This window comes from Mastomys coucha, unplaced genomic scaffold (assembly GCF_008632895.1).
Source record: "Mastomys coucha isolate ucsf_1 unplaced genomic scaffold, UCSF_Mcou_1 pScaffold12, whole genome shotgun sequence".
In the NCBI taxonomy this organism is placed as follows: Eukaryota; Metazoa; Chordata; class Mammalia; order Rodentia; family Muridae; genus Mastomys; species Mastomys coucha.
The window spans coordinates 85,247,818-85,255,603 of NW_022196894.1; positions in this window are offsets into that span (position 1 = coordinate 85,247,818).

Below are 7,786 nucleotides of genomic sequence, written 5' to 3' on the forward strand. Positions count from 1 at the left end.
AACCAGGAGGGTAACACTTCCATACCACAACCCTCCAAGGATGAGAGGGAAGAGTCCTTCTTGTCTTCTAGCTGCTGATGGCTTTTGGTGTTTCTTACTTATGGCAAGATCTAATGTTTACCATCACCTGCATAATACCTTCTTCCTTTCATATCCAAAGTTATTCCCTCTTCCTCTCTTTCTCCTAAAATAGTAATATTCATGAAATTCAGAATCCATTCTGAACCCAAGGTATTTTTCTTCTAAGATTGTAAACCCAAGTAGATTTTTCAGAGAGCTACAGAAGAGTCATTTCCAAATAAGGTCACTGTCTTAGGGTTTCATTGCTATGAAGAAATGCCATGACCATGGCAACTCTCATTTAGGGTTTCATTTCTGTGAAGAGACACCATGACATTTTGTAAAAGACAGCATTTAATTTGGGCTAGTTTACAGTTTCAGAGGTATAGACCATTATCATCATAGCAGGAAGCAAGGCCATGTGCAGCCAGACATGGTGCTGGAGTAGTTGAGATTTCTACATCTTTATCTTAAGACAATCAGGAGGAGAGATTCTTTTCTACACTGGGCAGAGGTTGACCACAAGAAGCCCCCAAAGAGTGACACACTTCCTCCAAGGTCATACCTTCTAATATTGTCACTTCCCATGGGTCAAATATACTCAAACTATCACAGTCACATTAAACAGTTCTGAAGGTTACAACTTGGGGTACATCTTTTTATAGGATACAAATTGTAGTTTTGTTCCTGTCGATGTGATAAAATATCCAAACAAAAGCAACTTTAGGGGAAAGGGTTTATTTTAGCTCACAGTTTCAGATTGTTACAGACAAGCCAAGGAATCACGAACCTGAAGCAGTTAGTCATATTACTTCACAGTCAAGAACATAGACAATACATGAGAATATGCATGTATCCTTAGTTTAGTGTTCTGTTAGCCTTCTCTACTCTTAAGTAGTCCAGGGATGAAACTCAGGGAAAGTACCATTCACATTTGGGGTAAGTCTTTCTGCTTAATACAGTTAAGAAAATCTCTCACAGATATGACTGTGGATCTACCTGATCTAGACACTCCAGCAACACTCTTTTCTGAGGAGATTCTATGTTGTGGCAAGTAGACCAATATGCTAACCATCACACAATTAATTCTACTGTAATGGAAGACATACTTGGAAAATAAAAAAATGAATATAGGAATATGCAAGAGATATGTAGCATATGTGTCCCATTCCTTTTCCAAAATTGTGACAGATCCATTGCTCACCTTAAAAAGAGACTAGAGTAGGTTAACTAAGAGTCTCAAGGCCTATCCTGCTTGATTCTTATTGTCAACTGACATAGCCAAGAGTCCCTTGGAAATAGGGAACCTTAGTTGAAGAATGCCTGGATCAAATTGGACTCTGGCCATTTCTATGATCATTGCCTTGCTTTCTAATTGTTACAGGAGGGCATCGCCCACTGTGGGCAGCCCTAACCCTAGGCAGGTGGTCTGAAAGCTAGATATGCATGAACCAACCAGTGAGCAAGCCAGGAAGCAGTGTTCATCCATGGCTTCTGCTCTCGGTCTTACCTGAGTTCCTGCCTGACTTCCCTCAGTGATGGATTGAGACCAGGAAGTATAAGTCAAATTAAACCTTTCTTTCCCCAAGTTGCTTTTGATCATGTTTGGTGTCAAATTAAAAAAAAAGGCTCCACCTGTTTTTGTGAACTTGAGCATAAGCAGAACAACTGTGGGGTGAGGGGCACTGTCATCTTAAGATAGCCTAAGAAAGGATCATAGAGGCAATATGGAGCCTCAGAATGGTTACTAGGTAAGATATATGTTAACGAGATTTGAAGCAAACTAGACCTAAGACCTCTGCTCTTTTAGCAGGTCTAGAAGCCAGGGTGTCAATCCATTTTCAAGATACTTTTATCTACACTTGTAGTTAATAGCATGCATACAAGTCTGAAAGAAAAGTCAAGAGCAGACCCCTGGTTACATAAGAAATGCCAAAAATAGCCAAAAGAGATTTATAATGTCTATTGATGTTACCATTAAGCATATGGGAACTAAAAACTATTATCATTTTGCTATTGACATTAGTATATCTTCTCCCATACTGTAGGAACTTAGAAAGGTCTACTCTTAAACTTCTAAAAAGCTTGAAGATCTGTCTCCATAAAGTGTGGAGAAACCTGTATGAATATTGCTCATTTGAAGCCTGAAGCCACAGATTGCCTCATTTAGAAAACAACCTCTAGGAACTGTTATGAGATATGATCACAGCCTAAATGTCAGGCGCTCTGGAAGACTAGGGGAGGGAACAGTAATGATAAAGGAAAACAGAAAACAGTTTTTAGAAAAAAAAAAGTACATGGTCTAACAGAAGCACAGTTTCCTGCAGGCCAGTGTGCTAATGAATTTGGTATGGGACATGAGAAGGAAATACTTCAGGTTACTGTGCACCTTGGACTAATAATCAATAAGAAGAAATACTAAGAGTTTATGGCTCACTAGTAAGCTTTGCCACTGTGGGATGCTTCTCAAGGCCATAGGGAGGAGACAGTGCCCATGGGAAAATCTTCTGCAGTAGGCGTAAGCACCCACTGTGGGCACTCAGTCCTGACTTGGGCCATTGTGCTTTGCCCCATTTTATGTTTTTAGAATCCTTTCTTCTGAAGGATCTGTTCCTCTATCCCTGCTGTGAGCTGTGACACTTAAGCTTCTGGTTTTATTCCCTACTCCTCTTTTCAAGCAGGAAGGAGACAAAGAAGTCATTGGCACATTCAATTGAAAAAAGAAAAAAATAGAAAATACCAGCACAGCATTCTTATTTTCACCCTGCTGTCACTTTAAAGGAGACATGAGCAAAAGGTCAGAGGGCCCTAAGAGAGGTTATTGTTGGGGTTCAGAAAAATGTTTTCCCCTGGGGACTTGAGAAATTGGCTTGGTTGCATGTCAATGACCCCTGTTCATAGAGAAGGAAAGGAGGTCAGGCAGTGGCATGCACCCATAGCTAGTTAGTTGTCTAAGCCAGATGGGCTTCCCACAGATACTGTCTCTGCTCTACACTTAAGGTAGTTAGCTGTGTTTAGGAGTTACTTTTTAAGTAGTAGAATGTGAAGAGACCTTTATAAGTCAAAGGAAAAGTTCTTGGGAATAAGTGATGCCTGGTAGCCATGTAGGGGACAGTAGGCAGCAGACGGGGCTTTCCTGGATAACTCTGGACCATCATATTTTTCAGGGAGAGTAGAGAGTAGAGCAGAGCAGAAGGATTTCTATAGACTATAGGTTTCTATGGGAACCTTTCCAAGAAGGCCTTTGCTAAAAGACAAAACTAAAACAAACATACTATGAAAAAACTTTATGGGTTTAACTGCAGTTCTAGAATCCAGCTTGAGTCTGCACCTACAATGATTCCGAAAGTGTCATTGATTAACATGGGCCAGTTATATTTATACTTAGAGGAAAGGAAGTGATATGCAAAAATAGGAAATAGGGGAGAGCCAATCCAGTTGCTTAAAATTGTGTCTATCTTATGTGATTATAAACAGCTGGTGCTTGAAATTAGATGGGGCTTAGCTATTTTTTCAAGAGTAGAGTACAGTCTCTATATACACACAATTTAGACTACAGTCCACTACATAAATAAAAGACATGAGGCCAATCTATGTAGGAAGGTGGCTTTAGGACAAATTTAACTTTGGGAAAAAATAGTAAGAAATTAGCTGCATGTTAAGCCATAGAATTATTTGGTTTACTTTGGTACCACCAAATTCAAAACCAGGACTAACTGTATGTTTCTGAGACCCCTGGCAGGTTGCTTGAGATAATCAACATGTCCAGGATAGAATTTAAATAAAAGCCTATGTTCTCTATACAATTCATTTTTCTTTTTATTTTTCATCATAGTGTCAAAATTTCCAATATGGATGTACGTGTTCTATGGGTCTTAATTGTTCACAAATAAACATGGCTCTCAGTTGAAAATTTTCTTTCCCTTCCTCCCTTTTGTTTGTCTGAGAAGTTTCTGTTGGCACAGGACAGGAGTATACTTTGTTTGACTTGCCATTTATAGTAAGAACATTCCTGTTCATCTTTGCTGTGTCGAATCCATGTTTCTTTAGAGGGCTCAGCTTGACAGCTTCTGGTACCCCCTTCCTGTTGAATCTCAATTCATCTTTCTCTTATCACTATATTTGTTTAACTGGGAGTCATATTTAGTAATATAAAGATGCTACATACATACATCCCATTCAAAGTCAAAGATAAGTAGCTCTTTATGTGACAGGGGAAGTAGATATTCCTTTATGACTTCAAAGTAGAAAATAATGGGTAAATTAGACAATGCAACCATTTTATTAAGCAAATGTAACAGTAAAATTAGACTTGGTGTTCATAATATCCTTTCCTGCATGCTAAAAAGGAGAGGTTTGGGCATTTCCCAAGTCCTTGACATATCTCGCATTTAGGCTTTCTTTGTTAGTCATTTAGTATGTCTATTTATATAAATCTTTATTTTTACTTTGCAATCCGACAGCCAGCACCACCAAAGAGTATTTTCTTCAGGACACCAGCTGGTTCCTTTTCTCCTAAATGGGCACAGTGTTCCAGAAGGCGAGGCGTCTAGCGTGGACGTGTGCCCTCTTTCTTTGTGAGGATTGTCTAAAATTGAAAATAACTTTTTTCAAGTAGCAATTTGTCATAGCAGGGGCTATGGCTCACCAACACTTACTGAGGATTGGGAATAGGGAAAAAGTATGAGGTATTATTTTCTGAAGAGACTAGAAGATGGGAAAATGTTCAGAGATTGGCTGTACTCTTTCTGTCAAAGGGAAAAGGCAATCTTATTAAGTGGTTAAACGACTTCAGTGCTGTAATGTTTGTGTCCTGTGTATGTCCCACAACACCTTCATGTGACTTTGAAGCCAATACTTTTCAGCTTCACAAAGCTAGCTTAAGGTCATGTTGTCCCCTTTAGGAGCATACCCATGTTGACAATATTGAAGATAAACTTATTGACCAAGAAAATAATATAATTAATATGTAGCTCAAAGACAAAATGACCCTTCAGTGATGTAGGCGGAAACAATTTTATGTTATAGTTGATTCTTAAACTGCACACACCATAGTGGGGTAGGCAAAGGGGAAAGGAGTCTGCCTGAATCTTTAGACATATAATCACTTTTAGATGGGATATTGCTAGTAATTTTAGTTCATGGAGGTAAAAATCCACAACTCATGGAGATGAACATGTCTGAGAATGGATGACACATCTCTTCAAGCAAAGAACTCTTTGTTACTTGTGAATTGTGGAGAGAATTCTCATGTTTGGACTTGTAGAATTCAGATGCTACTGTTTGATCCTGGAAGTGGATATTGCTTTATGGTCTGTATATGGAAGGAGGATTTTTAATAGTTGTTTTCCCCCAGTAAACTTATTTACTTACTTCCTACAGGGGGTGGTAGTCTTAGCAGTGGGTATGGGGGTAGGAAGGGAGGTTCAAAATGAAAATTGCAGTGAAGGAAGCATATTCAGAAGAGGTTGAATGGTGTGGCTGAGATCAAGCATTCCCTGTAAAGAGGTAATGCCCTGGGGGTTTGCAAGGCTGTTTTTCTGAACCTTTTGTATCCTTCAAGAACATTAAGAGGAATATATCTAAGCTTAAAGAAACTTACTAGGGAAGGTGGGACCAGCTAGGAGGGACAGGCCACAGAAGTGGCAGAGCAGCTGAGACAGGACCCTCCCTGCCTTTATCTGCACCCAGGAGGTGAGGCTGTTCCACAACCCTCTGGGCATGGGTCTTGCCAGGAGAGAGCTGGTCTCCCAGGAGTGCCAACACAGGCTTACAGACCCACAGGAGGAACAAGCTCCAGCCAGATATAAAAGAACATCTAACACCATAGAGTACCAGATTGCAAAGGGCAAATCCAAGAATCTTACCAACAGAAACCAAGACTACTTGGCATCATCAGAACCCAGTACTCCCACCACAGCAAGTAATGGATACCATAACACACCTGAAAAGCAAGATTTAGATTTAAAATCCTATCTCATGATGCTGAGAGGAATTTAAGAAGGACATAAATAACTCCCTTAAAGAAATACAAGAGAACACAGGAAAACAGATAGAAGCTCTTAAAGAGGAAACACAAAAATCCCTTAAAGAATCACAGGAAAACACAACCAAACAGTGTAGGTGCCAGCAGCCACTGATACAAATGGGTTTTCTGGAATGGGAGTCAAGGCCCGAATAATTTGGGGTACCAGAAATGCAGGAAGGGTTTGAAAAAATTAGACTAATACATGGTGTGCTTTCAGTCCACCATCATTCATTGAAATCTCTTTGTTACAAGCAAATAGGTAGATAGGTAAAGCAAAACCCTCCCCCAAATTCGTCAGCAACTTGGCCCAATCAGCAGCTTCATCTTCAGTCTCTGGAGGCGGGACTTCCAGCATAACGGGAACTTGGAGAGAGGCATGGCTATTAGCAGGAGGTGGGCAGAGAGGCGTGGCTATCTGTGGCAAGGCAGGGTCTGAAGAATCAGCCCTCAGCTGTAGGAGGGTGACAAAACAGGTGAAGGAATTGAACAAAACCATCCAGGATCTAAAAATGGAAGTAGAAACAAATAAAAGAATCACAAAGGCAGACAACTCTGGAGATAGAAAACCTAGGAAAGAAGTCGGGAGCCATAGATGCAAGCATCACCAACAGAATACAAGAGATAGAAGTGAGAATCTGAGGGGCAGAAGATACCATAGAAAACATTGACACAATAGTCAAAGAAAACACAAAATGCAAAAACATCCTAACCCAAAACATCCAGGAAATCCAGGACACAATGAGAAGGCCAAACCTAAGGATAATAGGGATAGAAGAGAGTAAAGATTTCCAACTTAAAGGGGCAGTAAATATCTTCAACAAAATTATAGAAGAAAACTTCCCTAACCTAAAGAAAGAGATGCCCATGAATATACAAGAAACCTACAGAACTCCACATAGACTGGACCAGAAGAGAAATTCCTTCTGTCACGTAACGATCAAAACACAAAATGCACAACATAAACAAAGAATTTTAAAAGCAGTAAGGGAAAAAAGGCAAGTAACATATAAAGGCAGGCCTATCAGAATTACACCAGACTTCTCACCAGAAACTATGAAAGCTAGAAGATCCTGGGCAGATGTCATATAGACCCTAAGAGAACACAAATACCAGCCCCCGTTACTGCCAGCAAAACTCTCAATTACCATAGACAGAGAAAACAAAATATTCCAACAAAGGATAATAGATGGAAAACACCAACACAAGGAGGGAAATTATACCCTACAAAAAGCAAGAAAGTAATCTTTCAACAAAACTAAAAGAAGATAGCTACATGAACAGAATCTTAACTCTAACAACAAAAATAACAGGAAAACACAATTACTTTTCCTTAATATCTCTTAATATCAATGGACTCAATTCCCGAATAAAAAGACATAGACTCACACACTGGTTACATAAACAGGACTCAACATTTTAGGGCATTCAGGAAACCTACCTCAGTGACAAAGATAGACACAACCTCAGAATAAAAGGCTGGAAAACAATTTTTCAAGCTAATGGTCCCAAGAAACAAGCTGGAGTAACAATTCTAATATTGAATAAAATCGACTTTCAACCTAAAGTTATCAAAAAAGATAATGTTAGCATCCAGAACCTCCCTGCAGCAGATATGTGGGCGGGTCCACAAACCTGTCACCAGGGCAACGGCAACCATATTCCCAGAATCCATTGGGCTCAGCTCCCACCTTTACCTGC